We start from the raw sequence: 17,113 nt of genomic DNA, 5'->3' as shown, positions 1-17,113 counted from the left end.
TGCTATTGAGGTGGGAAACAGGTAAGGTTAGGGACAGATTTGGTGGTATGTGTAAGTATAAGGGTGTGTTAAGGTGTGAGGGATGGGTCAACCATGTAATTATACATGTAATTACAGAAATTAATTACAGATGTAATTACGTGCAGATATTTTTCAAATATAAGTACAATGTAAAAACATGCATGTACACAATAAGGGATTTGTACCAAATTAATAATTAAAATTTAAGTACATAGTAGTTGAGGCCACTTAATATAAAGTGGGTCCCTGAATTCAAATCCCAGCACTGTCTTTGCTGGTAATCAAACACCACCTTGGGTTGTGTTTTTTTGCTTTGCGCAATCAGGCGGTACAGAGTCAGGAAAAAAAAGCTCCACACATGTCTCTGTGGCGCAATGGATAGCGCATTGGACTTCTAGACTGGCAAATGAGGCCATTCAAAGGTTGTGGGTTCGAGTCCCACCAGAGTCGTTACTTTTGGCATTCTGTTAATGGCGCTTGGCCAACAAACACACATGCTCTCTGGCCACCCCTCCAGAGTTATAAAACTCTAAATCTCACTTTCTTACTAGATACATGCAAGTTGGTGCCGTGGGTTAGTTGGTTATAGCGCCTGTCTAGTAAACAGGAGATCCTGGGTTCGAATCCCAGTTGTGCCTTTGCTGGTGATGAAGTAGCGCCTTGGGCTGAGAGTTTTTGGTCTCCGTAAAAGGGGGTGCAGAGGAGTGCTAGAGCAGCATGCAATTTAATTTGCGAACCACCCCTCAGATGCTGCCCAGAGTCATCTCAGCAATGCAGCATGGCTCAGCTGGTCAAAGAGCTTGCCTTGCAAACACGTGCTCCTTGGTTTAGGACTGCTGCAAGCCTGGAAGGAGCTACTGCATGTAGCGCATTGGACTATTAGTCTGCGATTTGAGGCCATTTGAAGTTTGTGGGTTTGAGTCAAAACAGATTGGTGACTTCTGGCCTTTTGTTTATCATTAAATTGCAAGCTTATGCCCTCGGGCAACAGAAAGTTGTGAAAAATCTAATAAGCTGACCAGCCCGTGGACCTTTGTCCTCACCGCTGGATGTTTTGATCAACTTACTCACCCTCCTAGTGCTCTTCTTGGCGCTGTGGCTTAGTTGGTTAAAGCGTCTGTCTCGTAAACAGGCGATCCTGGGTTCAAATCCCAGCGGTGCCTTTAGCATCCCTTGTGCGCCTCAAGCATGTGCTTTTCTGAAATCGGACTGCAAACAGGGATAGCAAAGGCAGCAGGCGATTCCATTTCCAAACCACATCCTGATAATGCTAACGCTCTTTTGAACAGGTCAACAGTTGATGATAGGCTCTGTGGCACAATAGATAGCAAACTGGACTTCTAGACTGCCAGATGAGGCCATTCAAAGGTTAACTAATGGCACTTGGCCAACAAACCCAGAGGCTAGCTGGCCTCTCGAATCAGTTGTCAAAAAAACCATTTTAGGCTGTGCAGAGCCTGGCCGTTAGCCTCTTATCTGGATGCTTTTATCCTCTAAGTGCCGCTCCCTGGGAGAGTGTGTGCAGGTTGGCGCCGTGGCTTAGTTGGTTTAAGCTTGTGTCGTAAATAGGACATACTGAATTCGGTCCCACTTTATATTAAGTGGCCTTAACTACTATGTACTTACATCAAAAAATGAATACATGTACTTATTGTGTTCATATTGTATTGTTAATAGGTTTTGCTGCTATTGAGGTGGGAAACAGGTAAGGTTAGGGACAGATTTGGTGGTATGGGTAAGTATAAGGGTGTGTTAAGGTGTGAGGGATGGGTCAACCATGTAATTATACATGTAATTACAGAAATTAATTACAGATGTAATTACGTGCAGATATTTTTCAAATATAAGTACAATGTAAAAACATGCATGTACACAATAAGGGATTTGTACCAAATTAATAATTAAAATTTAAGTACATAGTAGTTAAGGCCACTTAATATAAAGTGGGTCCCTGAATTCAAATCCCAGCACTGTCTTTGCTGGTAATCAAACACCACCTTGGGTTGTGTTTTTTTGCTTTGCGCAATCAGGCGGTACAGAGCCAGGAAAAAAAAGCTCCACACATGTCTCTGTGGCGCAATGGATAGCGCATTGGACTTCTAGACTGCCAAATGAGGCCATTAAAAGGTTGTGGGTTCGAGTCCCACCAGAGTCGTTACTTTTGGCATTCTGTTAATGGCGCTTGGCCAACAAACACACATGCTCTCTGTCCACCCCTCCAGAGTTATAAAACTCTAAATCTCAATTTCTTACTAGATACATGCAAGTTGGTGCCGTGGCTTAGTTGGTTAAAGCGCCTGTCTAGTAAACAGGAGATCCTTGGTTCCAATCCCAGCGGTGCCTTTGCTGGTGATGAAGTAGTGCCTTGGGCTGAGAAGTTTTGGTCTCCGTAAAAGGGGGTGCAGAGGAGTGCTAGAGCAGCATGCAATTTAATTTGCGAACCACCCCTCAGATGCTGCCCAGAGTCATCTCAGCAATGCAGCACGGCTCACCTGGTCAAAGAGCTTGCCTTGCAAACACGTGATCCTTGGTTTAGGACTGCTGCAAGCCTGGAAGGAGCTACTGCATGTGGCGCAGAGTGTAGCGCATTGGACTATTAGTCTGCGATTTGAGGCCATTTGAAGTTTGTGGGTTTGAGTCAAAACAGATTGGTGACTTCTGGCCTTTTGTTTATCATTAAATTGCAAGCTTATGCCCTCGGGCAACAGAAAGTTGTGAAAAATCTCATAAGCTGACCAGCCCGTGGACCTTTGTCCTCACCGCTGGATGTTTTGATCAACTTACTCACCCTCCTAGTGCTCTGCTTGGCGCTGTGGCTTAGTTGGTCAAAGCGTCTGTCTCGTAAACAGGAGATCCTGGGTTCAAATCCCAGCGGTGCCTTTAGCATCCCTTGTGTGCCTCAAGCATGTGCTTTTCTGAGATCGGACTGCAAACAGGGATAGGAAAGGCATCAGGCGATTCCATTTCCAAACCACATCCTGATAATGCTAACGCTCTTTTGAACAGGTCAACAGTTGCTGATAGGCTCTGTGGCACAATATATAGCAAACTGGACTTCTAGACTGCCAGATTAGGCCATTCAAAAGTTAACTAATGGCACTTGGCCAACAAACCCAGAGGCTAGCTGGCCTCCCGAATCAGTTGTCAAAAAAAACATTTTTAGGCTGTGCAGAGCCTGGCCGTTAGCCTCTTATCTGGATGCTTTTATCCTCTAAGTGCCGCTCGCTGGGAGAGTGTGTGCAGGTTGGCGCCGTGGCTTAGTTGGTTTAAGCATGTGTCGTAAATAGGACATACAGAATTCGGTCCCACTTTATATTAAGTGGCCTTAACTACTATGTACTTACATGAAAAATGAATACATGTACTTATTGTGTTCATATTGTATTGTTAATTGGTTTTGCTGCTATTGAGGTGGGAAACAGGTAAGGTTAGGGACAGATTTGGTGGTATGTGTAAGTATAAGGGTGTGTTAAGGTGTGAGGGATGGGTCAACCATGTAATTATACATGTAATTACAGAAATTAATTACAGATGTAATTACGTGCAGATATTTTTCAAATATAAGTACAATGTAAAAACATGCATGTACACAATAAGGGATTTGTACCAAATTAATAATTAAAATTTAAGTACATAGTAGTTGAGGCCACTTAATATAAAGTGGGTCCCTGAATTCAAATCCCAGCACTGTCTTTGCTGGTAATCAAACACCACCTTGGGTTGTGTTTTTTTGCTTTGCGCAATCAGGCGGTACAGAGTCAGGAAAAAAAAGCTCCACACATGTCTCTGTGGCGCAATGGATAGCGCATTGGACTTCTAGACTGGCAAATGAGGCCATTCAAAGGTTGTGGGTTCGAGTCCCACCAGAGTCGTTACTTTTGGCATTCTGTTAATGGCGCTTGGCCAACAAACACACATGCTCTCTGGCCACCCCTCCAGAGTTATAAAACTCTAAATCTCACTTTCTTACTAGATACATGCAAGTTGGTGCCGTGGGTTAGTTGGTTATAGCGCCTGTCTAGTAAACAGGAGATCCTGGGTTCGAATCCCAGTTGTGCCTTTGCTGGTGATGAAGTAGCGCCTTGGGCTGAGAGTTTTTGGTCTCCGTAAAAGGGGGTGCAGAGGAGTGCTAGAGCAGCATGCAATTTAATTTGCGAACCACCCCTCAGATGCTGCCCAGAGTCATCTCAGCAATGCAGCATGGCTCAGCTGGTCAAAGAGCTTGCCTTGCAAACACGTGCTCCTTGGTTTAGGACTGCTGCAAGCCTGGAAGGAGCTACTGCATGTAGCGCATTGGACTATTAGTCTGCGATTTGAGGCCATTTGAAGTTTGTGGGTTTGAGTCAAAACAGATTGGTGACTTCTGGCCTTTTGTTTATCATTAAATTGCAAGCTTATGCCCTCGGGCAACAGAAAGTTGTGAAAAATCTAATAAGCTGACCAGCCCGTGGACCTTTGTCCTCACCGCTGGATGTTTTGATCAACTTACTCACCCTCCTAGTGCTCTTCTTGGCGCTGTGGCTTAGTTGGTTAAAGCGTCTGTCTCGTAAACAGGCGATCCTGGGTTCAAATCCCAGCGGTGCCTTTAGCATCCCTTGTGCGCCTCAAGCATGTGCTTTTCTGAAATCGGACTGCAAACAGGGATAGCAAAGGCAGCAGGCGATTCCATTTCCAAACCACATCCTGATAATGCTAACGCTCTTTTGAACAGGTCAACAGTTGATGATAGGCTCTGTGGCACAATAGATAGCAAACTGGACTTCTAGACTGCCAGATGAGGCCATTCAAAGGTTAACTAATGGCACTTGGCCAACAAACCCAGAGGCTAGCTGGCCTCTCGAATCAGTTGTCAAAAAAACCATTTTAGGCTGTGCAGAGCCTGGCCGTTAGCCTCTTATCTGGATGCTTTTATCCTCTAAGTGCCGCTCCCTGGGAGAGTGTGTGCAGGTTGGCGCCGTGGCTTAGTTGGTTTAAGCTTGTGTCGTAAATAGGACATACTGAATTCGGTCCCACTTTATATTAAGTGGCCTTAACTACTATGTACTTACATCAAAAAATGAATACATGTACTTATTGTGTTCATATTGTATTGTTAATAGGTTTTGCTGCTATTGAGGTGGGAAACAGGTAAGGTTAGGGACAGATTTGGTGGTATGGGTAAGTATAAGGGTGTGTTAAGGTGTGAGGGATGGGTCAACCATGTAATTATACATGTAATTACAGAAATTAATTACAGATGTAATTACGTGCAGATATTTTTCAAATATAAGTACAATGTAAAAACATGCATGTACACAATAAGGGATTTGTACCAAATTAATAATTAAAATTTAAGTACATAGTAGTTAAGGCCACTTAATATAAAGTGGGTCCCTGAATTCAAATCCCAGCACTGTCTTTGCTGGTAATCAAACACCACCTTGGGTTGTGTTTTTTTGCTTTGCGCAATCAGGCGGTACAGAGCCAGGAAAAAAAAGCTCCACACATGTCTCTGTGGCGCAATGGATAGCGCATTGGACTTCTAGACTGCCAAATGAGGCCATTAAAAGGTTGTGGGTTCGAGTCCCACCAGAGTCGTTACTTTTGGCATTCTGTTAATGGCGCTTGGCCAACAAACACACATGCTCTCTGTCCACCCCTCCAGAGTTATAAAACTCTAAATCTCAATTTCTTACTAGATACATGCAAGTTGGTGCCGTGGCTTAGTTGGTTAAAGCGCCTGTCTAGTAAACAGGAGATCCTTGGTTCCAATCCCAGCGGTGCCTTTGCTGGTGATGAAGTAGTGCCTTGGGCTGAGAAGTTTTGGTCTCCGTAAAAGGGGGTGCAGAGGAGTGCTAGAGCAGCATGCAATTTAATTTGCGAACCACCCCTCAGATGCTGCCCAGAGTCATCTCAGCAATGCAGCACGGCTCACCTGGTCAAAGAGCTTGCCTTGCAAACACGTGATCCTTGGTTTAGGACTGCTGCAAGCCTGGAAGGAGCTACTGCATGTGGCGCAGAGTGTAGCGCATTGGACTATTAGTCTGCGATTTGAGGCCATTTGAAGTTTGTGGGTTTGAGTCAAAACAGATTGGTGACTTCTGGCCTTTTGTTTATCATTAAATTGCAAGCTTATGCCCTCGGGCAACAGAAAGTTGTGAAAAATCTCATAAGCTGACCAGCCCGTGGACCTTTGTCCTCACCGCTGGATGTTTTGATCAACTTACTCACCCTCCTAGTGCTCTGCTTGGCGCTGTGGCTTAGTTGGTCAAAGCGTCTGTCTCGTAAACAGGAGATCCTGGGTTCAAATCCCAGCGGTGCCTTTAGCATCCCTTGTGTGCCTCAAGCATGTGCTTTTCTGAGATCGGACTGCAAACAGGGATAGGAAAGGCATCAGGCGATTCCATTTCCAAACCACATCCTGATAATGCTAACGCTCTTTTGAACAGGTCAACAGTTGCTGATAGGCTCTGTGGCACAATATATAGCAAACTGGACTTCTAGACTGCCAGATTAGGCCATTCAAAAGTTAACTAATGGCACTTGGCCAACAAACCCAGAGGCTAGCTGGCCTCCCGAATCAGTTGTCAAAAAAAACATTTTTAGGCTGTGCAGAGCCTGGCCGTTAGCCTCTTATCTGGATGCTTTTATCCTCTAAGTGCCGCTCGCTGGGAGAGTGTGTGCAGGTTGGCGCCGTGGCTTAGTTGGTTTAAGCATGTGTCGTAAATAGGACATACAGAATTCGGTCCCACTTTATATTAAGTGGCCTTAACTACTATGTACTTACATGAAAAATGAATACATGTACTTATTGTGTTCATATTGTATTGTTAATTGGTTTTGCTGCTATTGAGGTGGGAAACAGGTAAGGTTAGGGACAGATTTGGTGGTATGTGTAAGTATAAGGGTGTGTTAAGGTGTGAGGGATGGGTCAACCATGTAATTATACGTGTAATTACAGAAATTAATTACAGATGTAATTACGTGCAGATATTTTTCAAATATAAGTACAATGTAAAAACATGCATGTACACAATAAGGGATTTGTACCAAATTAATAATTAAAATTTAAGTACATAGTAGTTGAGGCCACTTAATATAAAGTGGGTCCCTGAATTCAAATCCCAGCACTGTCTTTGCTGGTAATCAAACACCACCTTGGGTTGTGTTTTTTTGCTTTGCGCAATCAGGCGGTACAGAGTCAGGAAAAAAAAGCTCCACACATGTCTCTGTGGCGCAATGGATAGCGCATTGGACTTCTAGACTGGCAAATGAGGCCATTCAAAGGTTGTGGGTTCGAGTCCCACCAGAGTCGTTACTTTTGGCATTCTGTTAATGGCGCTTGGCCAACAAACACACATGCTCTCTGGCCACCCCTCCAGAGTTATACGCTCTAAATCTCACTTTCTTACTAGATACATGCAAGTTGGTGCCGTGGGTTAGTTGGTTATAGCGCCTGTCTAGTAAACAGGAGATCCTGGGTTCGAATCCCAGTTGTGCCTTTGCTGGTGATGAAGTAGCGCCTTGGGCTGAGAGTTTTTGGTCTCCGTAAAAGGGGGTGCAGAGGAGTGCTAGAGCAGCATGCAATTTAATTTGCGAACCACCCCTCAGATGCTGCCCAGAGTCATCTCAGCAATGCAGCATGGCTCAGCTGGTCAAAGAGCTTGCCTTGCAAACACGTGCTCCTTGGTTTAGGACTGCTGCAAGCCTGGAAGGAGCTACTGCATGTAGCGCATTGGACTATTAGTCTGCGATTTGAGGCCATTTGAAGTTTGTGGGTTTGAGTCAAAACAGATTGGTGACTTCTGGCCTTTTGTTTATCATTAAATTGCAAGCTTATGCCCTCGGGCAACAGAAAGTTGTGAAAAATCTAATAAGCTGACCAGCCCGTGGACCTTTGTCCTCACCGCTGGATGTTTTGATCAACTTACTCACCCTCCTAGTGCTCTTCTTGGCGCTGTGGCTTAGTTGGTTAAAGCGTCTGTCTCGTAAACAGGCGATCCTGGGTTCAAATCCCAGCGGTGCCTTTAGCATCCCTTGTGCGCTTCAAGCATGTGCTTTTCTGAAATCGGACTGCAAACAGGGATAGCAAAGGCAGCAGGCGATTCCATTTCCAAACCACATCCTGATAATGCTAACGCTCTTTTGAACAGGTCAACAGTTGATGATAGGCTCTGTGGCACAATAGATAGCAAACTGGACTTCTAGACTGCCAGATGAGGCCATTCAAAGGTTAACTAATGGCACTTGGCCAACAAACCCAGAGGCTAGCTGGCCTCTCGAATCAGTTGTCAAAAAAACCATTTTAGGCTGTGCAGAGCCTGGCCGTTAGCCTCTTATCTGGATGCTTTTATCCTCTAAGTGCCGCTCCCTGGGAGAGTGTGTGCAGGTTGGCGCCGTGGCTTAGTTGGTTTAAGCTTGTGTCGTAAATAGGACATACTGAATTCGGTCCCACTTTATATTAAGTGGCCTTAACTACTATGTACTTACATCAAAAAATGAATACATGTACTTATTGTGTTCATATTGTATTGTTAATAGGTTTTGCTGCTATTGAGGTGGGAAACAGGTAAGGTTAGGGACAGATTTGGTGGTATGTGTAAGTATAAGGGTGTGTTAAGGTGTGAGGGATGGGTCAACCATGTAATTATACATGTAATTACAGAAATTAATTACAGATGTAATTACGTGCAGATATTTTTCAAATATAAGTACAATGTAAAAACATGCATGTACACAATAAGGGATTTGTACCAAATTAATAATTAAAATTTAAGTACATAGTAGTTGAGGCCACTTAATATAAAGTGGGTCCCTGAATTCAAATCCCAGCACTGTCTTTGCTGGTAATCAAACACCACCTTGGGTTGTGTTTTTTTGCTTTGCGCAATCAGGCGGTACAGAGTCAGGAAAAAAAAGCTCCACACATGTCTCTGTGGCGCAATGGATAGCGCATTGGACTTCTAGACTGGCAAATGAGGCCATTCAAAGGTTGTGGGTTCGAGTCCCACCAGAGTCGTTACTTTTGGCATTCTGTTAATGGCGCTTGGCCAACAAACACACATGCTCTCTGGCCACCCCTCCAGAGTTATAAAACTCTAAATCTCACTTTCTTACTAGATACATGCAAGTTGGTGCCGTGGGTTAGTTGGTTATAGCGCCTGTCTAGTAAACAGGAGATCCTGGGTTCGAATCCCAGTTGTGCCTTTGCTGGTGATGAAGTAGCGCCTTGGGCTGAGAGTTTTTGGTCTCCGTAAAAGGGGGTGCAGAGGAGTGCTAGAGCAGCATGCAATTTAATTTGCGAACCACCCCTCAGATGCTGCCCAGAGTCATCTCAGCAATGCAGCATGGCTCAGCTGGTCAAAGAGCTTGCCTTGCAAACACGTGCTCCTTGGTTTAGGACTGCTGCAAGCCTGGAAGGAGCTACTGCATGTAGCGCATTGGACTATTAGTCTGCGATTTGAGGCCATTTGAAGTTTGTGGGTTTGAGTCAAAACAGATTGGTGACTTCTGGCCTTTTGTTTATCATTAAATTGCAAGCTTATGCCCTCGGGCAACAGAAAGTTGTGAAAAATCTAATAAGCTGACCAGCCCGTGGACCTTTGTCCTCACCGCTGGATGTTTTGATCAACTTACTCACCCTCCTAGTGCTCTTCTTGGCGCTGTGGCTTAGTTGGTTAAAGCGTCTGTCTCGTAAACAGGCGATCCTGGGTTCAAATCCCAGCGGTGCCTTTAGCATCCCTTGTGCACCTCAAGCATGTGCTTTTCTGAAATCGGACTGCAAACAGGGATAGCAAAGGCAGCAGGCGATTCCATTTCCAAACCACATCCTGATAATGCTAACGCTCTTTTGAACAGGTCAACAGTTGATGATAGGCTCTGTGGCACAATAGATAGCAAACTGGACTTCTAGACTGCCAGATGAGGCCATTCAAAGGTTAACTAATGGCACTTGGCCAACAAACCCAGAGGCTAGCTGGCCTCTCGAATCAGTTGTCAAAAAAACCATTTTAGGCTGTGCAGAGCCTGGCCGTTAGCCTCTTATCTGGATGCTTTTATCCTCTAAGTGCCGCTCCCTGGGAGAGTGTGTGCAGGTTGGCGCCGTGGCTTAGTTGGTTTAAGCTTGTGTCGTAAATAGGACATACTGAATTCGGTCCCACTTTATATTAAGTGGCCTTAACTACTATGTACTTACATCAAAAAATGAATACATGTACTTATTGTGTTCATATTGTATTGTTAATAGGTTTTGCTGCTATTGAGGTGGGAAACAGGTAAGGTTAGGGACAGATTTGGTGGTATGGGTAAGTATAAGGGTGTGTTAAGGTGTGAGGGATGGGTCAACCATGTAATTATACATGTAATTACAGAAATTAATTACAGATGTAATTACGTGCAGATATTTTTCAAATATAAGTACAATGTAAAAACATGCATGTACACAATAAGGGATTTGTACCAAATTAATAATTAAAATTTAAGTACATAGTAGTTAAGGCCACTTAATATAAAGTGGGTCCCTGAATTCAAATCCCAGCACTGTCTTTGCTGGTAATCAAACACCACCTTGGGTTGTGTTTTTTTGCTTTGCGCAATCAGGCGGTACAGAGCCAGGAAAAAAAAGCTCCACACATGTCTCTGTGGCGCAATGGATAGCGCATTGGACTTCTAGACTGCCAAATGAGGCCATTAAAAGGTTGTGGGTTCGAGTCCCACCAGAGTCGTTACTTTTGGCATTCTGTTAATGGCGCTTGGCCAACAAACACACATGCTCTCTGTCCACCCCTCCAGAGTTATAAAACTCTAAATCTCAATTTCTTACTAGATACATGCAAGTTGGTGCCGTGGCTTAGTTGGTTAAAGCGCCTGTCTAGTAAACAGGAGATCCTTGGTTCCAATCCCAGCGGTGCCTTTGCTGGTGATGAAGTAGTGCCTTGGGCTGAGAAGTTTTGGTCTCCGTAAAAGGGGGTGCAGAGGAGTGCTAGAGCAGCATGCAATTTAATTTGCGAACCACCCCTCAGATGCTGCCCAGAGTCATCTCAGCAATGCAGCACGGCTCACCTGGTCAAAGAGCTTGCCTTGCAAACACGTGATCCTTGGTTTAGGACTGCTGCAAGCCTGGAAGGAGCTACTGCATGTGGCGCAGAGTGTAGCGCATTGGACTATTAGTCTGCGATTTGAGGCCATTTGAAGTTTGTGGGTTTGAGTCAAAACAGATTGGTGACTTCTGGCCTTTTGTTTATCATTAAATTGCAAGCTTATGCCCTCGGGCAACAGAAAGTTGTGAAAAATCTCATAAGCTGACCAGCCCGTGGACCTTTGTCCTCACCGCTGGATGTTTTGATCAACCTACTCACCCTCCTAGTTAGCTTGGCGCTGTGGCTTAGTTGGTCAAAGCGTCTGTCTCGTAAACAGGAGATCCTGGGTTCAAATCCCAGCGGTGCCTTTAGCATCCCTTGTGTGCCTCAAGCATGTGCTTTTCTGAAATCGGACTGCAAAAAGGGATAGGAAAGGCAGCAGGCGATTCCATTTCCAAACCACATCCTGATAATGCTAACGCTCTTTTGAACAGGTCAACAGTTGCTGATAGGCTCTGTGGCACAATAGATAGCAAACTGGACTTCTAGACTGCCAGATTAGGCCATTCAAAAGTTAACTAATGGCACTTGGCCAACAAACCCAGAGGCTAGCTGGCCTCCCGAATCAGTTGTCAAAAAAACCATTTTAGGCTGTGCAGAGCCTGGCCGTTAGCCTCTTATCTGGATGCTTTTATCCTCTAAGTGCCGCTCCCTGGGAGAGTGTGTGCAGGTTGGCGCCGTGGCTTAGTTGGTTTAAGCATGTGTCGTAAATAGGACATACTGAATTCGGTCCCACTTTATACTAAGTGGCCTTAACTACTATGTACTTACATGAAAAATGAATACATGTACTTATTGTGTTCATATTGTTTTGTTAATTGGTTTTGCTGCTATTGAGGTGGGAAACAGGTAAGGTTAGGGACAGATTTGGTGGTATGGGTAAGTATAAGGGTGTGTTAAGGTGTGAGGGATGGGTCAACCATGTAATTATACATGTAATTACAGAAATTAATTACAGATGTAATTACGTGCAGATATTTTTCAAATATAAGTACAATGTAAAAACATGCATGTACACAATAAGGTATTTGTACCAAATTAATAATTAAAATTTAAGTACATAGTAGTTAAGGCCACTTAATATAAAGTGGGTCCCTGAATTCAAATCCCAGCACTGTCTTTGCTGGTAATCAAACACCACCTTGGGTTGTGTGTTTTTGCTTTGCGCAATCAGGTTGTACAGAGTCAGGAAAAAAAAGCTCCACACATGTCTCTGTGGCGCAATGGATAGCGCATTGGACTTCTAGACTGCCAAATGAGGTCATTCAAAGGTTGTGGGTTCGAGTCCCACCAGAGTCGTTACTTTTGGCATTCTGTTAATGGCGCTTGGCCAACAAACACACATGCTCTCTGGCCACCCCTCCAGAGTTATAAAACTCTAAATCTCACTTTCTTACTAGATACATGCAAGTTGGTGCCGTGGCTTAGTTGGTTAAAGCGCCTGTCTAGTAAACAGGAGATCCTGGGTTCGAATCCCAGCGGTGCCTTTGCTGGTGATGAAGTAGTGCCTTGGGCTCAGTGGTTTTGATCTCCGTAAAAGGGGGTGCAGAGGAGTGCTAGAGCAGCATGCAATTTAATTTGCGAACCACCCCTCAGATGCTGCCCAGAGTCATGTCAGCAATGCAGCATGGCTCACCTGGTCAAATAGCTTGCCTTGCAAACACGTGCTCCTTGGTTTAGGACTGCTGCAAGCCTGGAAGGAGCTACTGCATGTAGCGCATTGGACTATTAGTCTGCGATTTGAGGCCATTTGAAGTTTGTGGGTTTGAGTCAAAACAGATTGGTGACTTCTGGCCTTTTGTTTATCATTAAATTGCAAGCTTATGCCCTCGGGCAACAGAAAGTTGTGAAAAATCTAATAAGCTGACCAGCCCGTGGACCTTTGTCCTCACCGCTGGATGTTTTGATCAACTTACTCACCCTCCTAGTGCTCTTCTTGGCGCTGTGGCTTAGTTGGTTAAAGCGTCTGTCTCGTAAACAGGAGATCCTGGGTTCAAATCCCAGCGGTGCCTTTAGCATCCCTTGTGTGCCTCAAGCATGTGCTTTTCTGAAATCGGACTGCAAAAAGGGATAGGAAAGGCAGCAGGCGATTCCATTTCCAAACCACATCCTGATAATGCTAACGCTCTTTTGAACAGGTCAACAGTTGCTGATAGGCTCTGTGGCACAATAGATAGCAAACTGGACTTCTAGACTGCCAGATTAGGCCATTCAAAAGTTAACTAATGGCACTTGGCCAACAAACCCAGAGGCTAGCTGGCCTCCCGAATCAGTTGTCAAAAAAACCATTTTAGGCTGTGCAGAGCCTGGCCGTTAGCCTCTTATCTGGATGCTTTTATCCTCTAAGTGCCGCTCCCTGGGAGAGTGTGTGCAGGTTGGCGCCGTGGCTTAGTTGGTTTAAGCATGTGTCGTAAATAGGACATACTGAATTCGGTCCCACTTTATATTAAGTGGCCTTAACTACTATGTACTTACATCAAAAATGAATACATGTACTTATTGTGTTCATATTGTATTGTTAATTGGTTTTGCTGCTATTGAGGTGGGAAACAGGTAAGGTTAGGGACAGATTTGGTGGTATGGGTAAGTATAAGGGTGTGTTAAGGTGTGAGGGATGGGTCAACCATGTAATTATACATGTAATTACAGAAATTAATTACAGATGTAATTACGTGCAGATATTTTTCAAATATAAGTACAATGTAAAAAAATGCATGTACACAATAAGGGATTTGTACCAAATTAATAATTAAAATTTAAGTACATAGTAGTTAAGGCCACTTAATATAAAGTGGGTCCCTGAATTCAAATCCCAGCACTGTCTTTGCTGGTAAACAAACACCACCTTGGGTTGTGTTTTTTTGCTTTGCGCAATCAGGCGGTACAGAGCCAGGAAAAAAAAGCTCCACACATGTCTCTGTGGCGCAATGGATAGCGCATTGGATTTCTAGACTGCCAAATGAGGCCATTAAAAGGTTGTGGGTTCGAGTCCCACCAGAGTCGTTACTTTTGGCATTCTGTTAATGGCGCTTGGCCAACAAACACACATGCTCTCTGTCCTCCCCTCCAGAGTTATAAAACTCTAAATCTCAATTTCTTACTAGATACATGCAAGTTGGTGCCGTGGCTTAGTTGGTTAAAGCGCCTGTCTAGTAAACAGGAGATCCTGGGTTCGAATCCCAGCGGTGCCTTTGTTGGTGATGAAGTAGCGCCTTGGGCTGAGAGGTTTTGGTCTCCGTAAAAGGGGGTGCAGAGGAGTGCTACAGCAGCATGCAATTTAATTTGCGAACCACCCCTCAGATGCTGCCCAGAGTCATCTCAGCAATGCAGCATGGCTCAGCTGGTCAAAGAGCTTGCCTTGCAAACACGTGCTCCTTGATTTAGGACTGCTGCAAGCCTGGAAGGAGCTACTGCATGTGGCGCAGAGTGTAGCGCATTGGACTATTAGTCTGCCATTTGAAGTTTGTGGGTTTGAGTCAAAACAGATTGGTGACTTCTGGCCTTTTGTTTATCATTAAATTGCAAGCTTATGCCCTCGGGCAACAGAAAGTTGTGAAAAATCTCATAAGCTGACCAGCCCGTGGACCTTTGTCCTCACCGCTGGATGTTTTGATCAACCTACTCACCCTCCTAGTGCTCTGCTTGGCGCTGTGGCTTAGTTGGTCAAAGCGTCTGTCTCGTAAACAGGAGATCCTGGGTTCAAATCCCAGCGGTGCCTTTAGCATCCCTTGTGTGCCTCAAGCATGTGCTTTTCTGAGATCGGACTGCAAACAGGGATAGGAAAGGCAGCAGGCGATTCCATTTCCAAACCACATCCTGATAATGCTAACGCTCTTTTGAACAGGTCAACAGTTGCTGATAGGCTCTGTGGCACAATAGATAGCAAACTGGACTTCTAGACTGCCAGATTAGGCCATTCAAAAGTTAACTAATGGCACTTGGCCAACAAACCCAGACGCTAGCTGGCCTCCCGAATCAGTTGTCAAAAAAACCATTTTAGCCTGTGCAGAGCCTGGCCGTTAGCCTCTTATCTGGATGCTTTTATCCTCTAAGTGCCGCTCCCTGGGAGAGTGTGTGCAGGTTGGCGCCGTGGCTTAGTTGGTTTAAGCATGTGTCGTAAATAGGACATACTGAATTCGGTCCCACTTTATATTAAGTGGCCTTAACTACTATGTACTTACATCAAAAATGAATACATGTACTTATTGTGTTCATATTGTATTGTTAATTGGTTTTGCTGCTATTGAGGTGGGAAACAGGTAAGGTTAGGGACAGATTTGGTGGTATGGGTAAGTATAAGGGTGTGTTAAGGTGTGAGGGATGGGTCAACCATGTAATTATACATGTAATTACAGAAATTAATTACAGATGTAGTTACGTGCAGATATTTTTCAAATATAAGTACAATGTAAAAACATGCATGTACACAATAAGGGATTTGTACCAAATTAATAATTAAAATTTAAGTACATAGTAGTTAAGGCCACTTAATATAAAGTGGGTCCCTGAATTCAAATCCCAGCACTGTCTTTGCTGGTAATCAAACACCACCTTGGGTTGTGTGTTTTTGCTTTGCGCAATCAGGTTGTACAGAGTCAGGAAAAAAAAGCTCCACACATGTCTCTGTGGCGCAATGGATAGCGCATTGGACTTCTAGACTGCCAAATGAGGCCATTCAAAGGTTGTGGGTTCGAGTCCCACCAGAGTCGTTACTTTTGGCATTCTGTTAATGGCGCTTGGCCAACAAACACACATGCTCTCTGGCCACCCCTCCAGAGTTATAAAACTCTAAATCTCACTTTCTTACTAGATACATGCAAGTTGGTGCCGTGGCTTAGTTGGTTAAAGCGCCTGTCTAGTAAACAGGAGATCCTGGGTTCGAATCCCAGCGGTGCCTTTGCTGGTGATGAAGTAGCGCCTTGGGCTGAGAAGTTTTGGTCTCCGTAAAAGGGGGTGCAGAGGAGTGCTAGAGCAGCATGCAATTTAATTTGCGAACCACCCCTCAGATGCTGCCCAGAGTCATCTCAGCAATGTAGCATGGCTCACCTGGTCAAAGAGCTTGCCTTGCAAACACGTGATCCTTGGTTTAGGACTGCTGCAAGCCTGGAAGGAGCTACTGCATGTGGCGCAGAGTGTAGCGCATTGGACTATTAGTCTGCGATTTGAGACCATTTGAAGTTTGTGGGTTTGAGTCAAAACAGATTGGTGACTTCTGGCCTTTTGTTTATCATTAAATTGCAAGCTTATGCCCTCGGGCAACAGAAAGTTGTGAAAAATCTCATAAGCTGACCAGCCCGTGGACCTTTGTCCTCACCGCTGGATGTTTTGATCAACCTACTCACCCTCCTAGTGCTCTGCTTGGCGCTGTGGCTTAGTTGGTCAAAGCGTCTGTCTCGTAAACAGGAGATCCTGGGTTCAAATCCCAGCGGTGCCTTTAGCATCCCTTGTGTGCCTCAAGCATGTGCTTTTCTGAGATCGGACTGCAAACAGGGATAGGAAAGGCAGCAGGCGATTCCATTTCCAAACCACATCCTGATAATGCTAACGCTCTTTTGAACAGGTCAACAGTTGCTGATAGGCTCTGTGGCACAATAGATAGCAAACTGGACTTCTAGACTGCCAGATTAGGCCATTCAAAAGTTAACTAATGGCACTTGGCCAACAAACCCAGAGGCTAGCTGGCCTCCCGAATCAGTTGTCAAAAAAACCATTTTAGCCTGTGCAGAGCCTGGCCGTTAGCCTCTTATCTGGATGCTTTTATCCTATAAGTGCCGCTCCCTGGGAGAGTGTGTGCAGGTTGGCGCCGTGGCTTAGTTGGTTTAAGCATGTGTCGTAAATAGGACATACTGAATTCGGTCCCACTTTATATTAAGTGGCCTTAACTACTATGTACTTACATCAAAAATGAATACATGTACTTATTGTGTTCATATTGTATTGTTAATTGGTTTTGCTGCTATTGAGGTGGGAAACAG

At 44.6% G+C, this 17,113-nt stretch overlaps 29 non-coding genes across 29 annotated transcripts; all 29 read left to right on the top strand.

The window, feature by feature from the left end:
* Nucleotides 1-381: 381 nt before the first annotated feature.
* On the top strand, nt 382-471 carry trnar-ucu (transfer RNA arginine (anticodon UCU)). The gene is given in 2 exon segments: nt 382-418; nt 436-471. It is a non-coding gene; the product is annotated as a tRNA-Arg (tRNA).
* Nucleotides 472-585: 114 nt separating this feature from the next.
* trnat-agu (transfer RNA threonine (anticodon AGU)) lies at nt 586-659 on the top strand. Its single transcript has one exon. It is a non-coding gene; the product is annotated as a tRNA-Thr (tRNA).
* A 451-nt stretch (nt 660-1,110) lies between these two features.
* Nucleotides 1,111-1,184, top strand: trnat-cgu (transfer RNA threonine (anticodon CGU)). The gene has a single exon. It is a non-coding gene; the product is annotated as a tRNA-Thr (tRNA).
* Nucleotides 1,185-2,086: 902 nt separating this feature from the next.
* On the top strand, nt 2,087-2,176 carry trnar-ucu (transfer RNA arginine (anticodon UCU)). Its single transcript is given in 2 exon segments — nt 2,087-2,123; nt 2,141-2,176. It is a non-coding gene; the product is annotated as a tRNA-Arg (tRNA).
* A 114-nt stretch (nt 2,177-2,290) lies between these two features.
* trnat-agu (transfer RNA threonine (anticodon AGU)) lies at nt 2,291-2,364 on the top strand. The gene has a single exon. It is a non-coding gene; the product is annotated as a tRNA-Thr (tRNA).
* A 463-nt stretch (nt 2,365-2,827) lies between these two features.
* On the top strand, nt 2,828-2,901 carry trnat-cgu (transfer RNA threonine (anticodon CGU)). Its single transcript has one exon. It is a non-coding gene; the product is annotated as a tRNA-Thr (tRNA).
* Nucleotides 2,902-3,803: 902 nt separating this feature from the next.
* Nucleotides 3,804-3,893, top strand: trnar-ucu (transfer RNA arginine (anticodon UCU)). Its single transcript is given in 2 exon segments — nt 3,804-3,840; nt 3,858-3,893. It is a non-coding gene; the product is annotated as a tRNA-Arg (tRNA).
* A 114-nt stretch (nt 3,894-4,007) lies between these two features.
* On the top strand, nt 4,008-4,081 carry trnat-agu (transfer RNA threonine (anticodon AGU)). Its single transcript has one exon. It is a non-coding gene; the product is annotated as a tRNA-Thr (tRNA).
* A 451-nt stretch (nt 4,082-4,532) lies between these two features.
* Nucleotides 4,533-4,606, top strand: trnat-cgu (transfer RNA threonine (anticodon CGU)). The gene has a single exon. It is a non-coding gene; the product is annotated as a tRNA-Thr (tRNA).
* A 902-nt stretch (nt 4,607-5,508) lies between these two features.
* On the top strand, nt 5,509-5,598 carry trnar-ucu (transfer RNA arginine (anticodon UCU)). The gene is given in 2 exon segments: nt 5,509-5,545; nt 5,563-5,598. It is a non-coding gene; the product is annotated as a tRNA-Arg (tRNA).
* Nucleotides 5,599-5,712: 114 nt separating this feature from the next.
* Nucleotides 5,713-5,786, top strand: trnat-agu (transfer RNA threonine (anticodon AGU)). The gene has a single exon. It is a non-coding gene; the product is annotated as a tRNA-Thr (tRNA).
* A 463-nt stretch (nt 5,787-6,249) lies between these two features.
* Nucleotides 6,250-6,323, top strand: trnat-cgu (transfer RNA threonine (anticodon CGU)). The gene has a single exon. It is a non-coding gene; the product is annotated as a tRNA-Thr (tRNA).
* A 902-nt stretch (nt 6,324-7,225) lies between these two features.
* trnar-ucu (transfer RNA arginine (anticodon UCU)) lies at nt 7,226-7,315 on the top strand. The gene is given in 2 exon segments: nt 7,226-7,262; nt 7,280-7,315. It is a non-coding gene; the product is annotated as a tRNA-Arg (tRNA).
* Nucleotides 7,316-7,428: 113 nt separating this feature from the next.
* Nucleotides 7,429-7,502, top strand: trnat-agu (transfer RNA threonine (anticodon AGU)). Its single transcript has one exon. It is a non-coding gene; the product is annotated as a tRNA-Thr (tRNA).
* Nucleotides 7,503-7,953: 451 nt separating this feature from the next.
* trnat-cgu (transfer RNA threonine (anticodon CGU)) lies at nt 7,954-8,027 on the top strand. The gene has a single exon. It is a non-coding gene; the product is annotated as a tRNA-Thr (tRNA).
* A 902-nt stretch (nt 8,028-8,929) lies between these two features.
* Nucleotides 8,930-9,019, top strand: trnar-ucu (transfer RNA arginine (anticodon UCU)). The gene is given in 2 exon segments: nt 8,930-8,966; nt 8,984-9,019. It is a non-coding gene; the product is annotated as a tRNA-Arg (tRNA).
* A 114-nt stretch (nt 9,020-9,133) lies between these two features.
* trnat-agu (transfer RNA threonine (anticodon AGU)) lies at nt 9,134-9,207 on the top strand. Its single transcript has one exon. It is a non-coding gene; the product is annotated as a tRNA-Thr (tRNA).
* A 451-nt stretch (nt 9,208-9,658) lies between these two features.
* trnat-cgu (transfer RNA threonine (anticodon CGU)) lies at nt 9,659-9,732 on the top strand. Its single transcript has one exon. It is a non-coding gene; the product is annotated as a tRNA-Thr (tRNA).
* A 902-nt stretch (nt 9,733-10,634) lies between these two features.
* Nucleotides 10,635-10,724, top strand: trnar-ucu (transfer RNA arginine (anticodon UCU)). The gene is given in 2 exon segments: nt 10,635-10,671; nt 10,689-10,724. It is a non-coding gene; the product is annotated as a tRNA-Arg (tRNA).
* Nucleotides 10,725-10,838: 114 nt separating this feature from the next.
* Nucleotides 10,839-10,912, top strand: trnat-agu (transfer RNA threonine (anticodon AGU)). The gene has a single exon. It is a non-coding gene; the product is annotated as a tRNA-Thr (tRNA).
* A 460-nt stretch (nt 10,913-11,372) lies between these two features.
* Nucleotides 11,373-11,446, top strand: trnat-cgu (transfer RNA threonine (anticodon CGU)). Its single transcript has one exon. It is a non-coding gene; the product is annotated as a tRNA-Thr (tRNA).
* Nucleotides 11,447-12,347: 901 nt separating this feature from the next.
* trnar-ucu (transfer RNA arginine (anticodon UCU)) lies at nt 12,348-12,437 on the top strand. The gene is given in 2 exon segments: nt 12,348-12,384; nt 12,402-12,437. It is a non-coding gene; the product is annotated as a tRNA-Arg (tRNA).
* Nucleotides 12,438-12,551: 114 nt separating this feature from the next.
* Nucleotides 12,552-12,625, top strand: trnat-agu (transfer RNA threonine (anticodon AGU)). The gene has a single exon. It is a non-coding gene; the product is annotated as a tRNA-Thr (tRNA).
* Nucleotides 12,626-13,076: 451 nt separating this feature from the next.
* trnat-cgu (transfer RNA threonine (anticodon CGU)) lies at nt 13,077-13,150 on the top strand. Its single transcript has one exon. It is a non-coding gene; the product is annotated as a tRNA-Thr (tRNA).
* A 1,105-nt stretch (nt 13,151-14,255) lies between these two features.
* trnat-agu (transfer RNA threonine (anticodon AGU)) lies at nt 14,256-14,329 on the top strand. The gene has a single exon. It is a non-coding gene; the product is annotated as a tRNA-Thr (tRNA).
* A 453-nt stretch (nt 14,330-14,782) lies between these two features.
* On the top strand, nt 14,783-14,856 carry trnat-cgu (transfer RNA threonine (anticodon CGU)). The gene has a single exon. It is a non-coding gene; the product is annotated as a tRNA-Thr (tRNA).
* Nucleotides 14,857-15,757: 901 nt separating this feature from the next.
* trnar-ucu (transfer RNA arginine (anticodon UCU)) lies at nt 15,758-15,847 on the top strand. The gene is given in 2 exon segments: nt 15,758-15,794; nt 15,812-15,847. It is a non-coding gene; the product is annotated as a tRNA-Arg (tRNA).
* Nucleotides 15,848-15,961: 114 nt separating this feature from the next.
* On the top strand, nt 15,962-16,035 carry trnat-agu (transfer RNA threonine (anticodon AGU)). The gene has a single exon. It is a non-coding gene; the product is annotated as a tRNA-Thr (tRNA).
* Nucleotides 16,036-16,498: 463 nt separating this feature from the next.
* On the top strand, nt 16,499-16,572 carry trnat-cgu (transfer RNA threonine (anticodon CGU)). The gene has a single exon. It is a non-coding gene; the product is annotated as a tRNA-Thr (tRNA).
* The last annotated feature ends 541 nt before the right edge of the window (nt 16,573-17,113 follow it).

The sequence above is a fragment of the Carassius carassius genome, chromosome 1 (assembly GCF_963082965.1).
Source record: "Carassius carassius chromosome 1, fCarCar2.1, whole genome shotgun sequence".
In the NCBI taxonomy this organism is placed as follows: Eukaryota; Metazoa; Chordata; class Actinopteri; order Cypriniformes; family Cyprinidae; genus Carassius; species Carassius carassius.
Note: the sequence above shows the minus strand (reverse complement) of the source record. Positions and strands in the feature narration are given on the sequence as shown.